Source organism: Nomia melanderi, unplaced genomic scaffold (genome assembly GCF_051020985.1).
Source record: "Nomia melanderi isolate GNS246 unplaced genomic scaffold, iyNomMela1 scaffold0014, whole genome shotgun sequence".
Lineage (NCBI taxonomy): Eukaryota > Metazoa > Arthropoda > Insecta > Hymenoptera > Halictidae > Nomia > Nomia melanderi.
The window spans coordinates 6,684,046-6,685,000 of record NW_027475130.1 but is presented as its reverse complement, the minus strand read 5'-3'; positions in this window follow the sequence as shown (position 1 = coordinate 6,685,000).

The window sequence follows — 955 nt, the reverse complement described above, 5'->3', positions numbered from 1 at the left end:
GGAAAATCCAATATATATCTGGTGATATCTCGGGTGCTATTAGAGATAGCGCAATAAACCAAAGTGAATTATCTGCAGGAGGCCCTGCCGCATGCATCTGTGCAGCGGGAACGACCTCGGAACACCAGGGGCCGAGAAAACCACCGTCTCATGGGGCAGGACACTCAGGGTCAGTGAAAAATCCAATATATATCTGCTGATATCTCGGGTGCTGTTACAGATAGCGCAATAAATCAAAGTGCATTGTCTGTAGGAGACCCTGGCGCATGAACCTGTGCAGCGGGAACGTTCTCGGACCTCTAGGGACCGAGAAAACCACAGTCTCATGGGGCAGGACACTCAAGGTCAGGGGAAAATCCAATATATATGTGGTGATATCTCGGGTGCTATTACAGATAGCGCAATCAATCAAAGTGCATTGTCTGTAGGAGACCCTGGCGCATGAACCTGTCCAGCGGGAACGACCTCGGACCACCAGGGGCCGAGAAAACCACCGTCTCATGGGGCCGGACACTCTGGGTCAGCGAAAAATCCAATATATATCTGGTGATATCTCGGGTGCTATTACAGATAGCGCAATAAATCAAAGTGCATTGTCTGTAGGAGGCCCTGGCGCATGAATCTGTACAGCGGGAACGACCTGGGACCATCAGGGGCCGAAAAAACCACAGTATCATGGGGCCGGACACTCATGGTCAGGGTAAAATCCAATATATATCTGGTGATATCTCGGGTGCTATTACAGATAGCGCAATAAATCAAAGTGCATTGTCGGTAGGGGGCCCTGACACATGAATCTGTGCAGCGGGAACGACCTCGGACCACCATGGGCCGAGAAAACGACTGTCTCATGGGGCCGGACACTCAGGGACAGAGGAAAATCCAGTATATATCCGGTGATATCTCGGGTGCTATTACAGATAGCGCAATAAATCGAAGTGCATTGTCTGTAGGA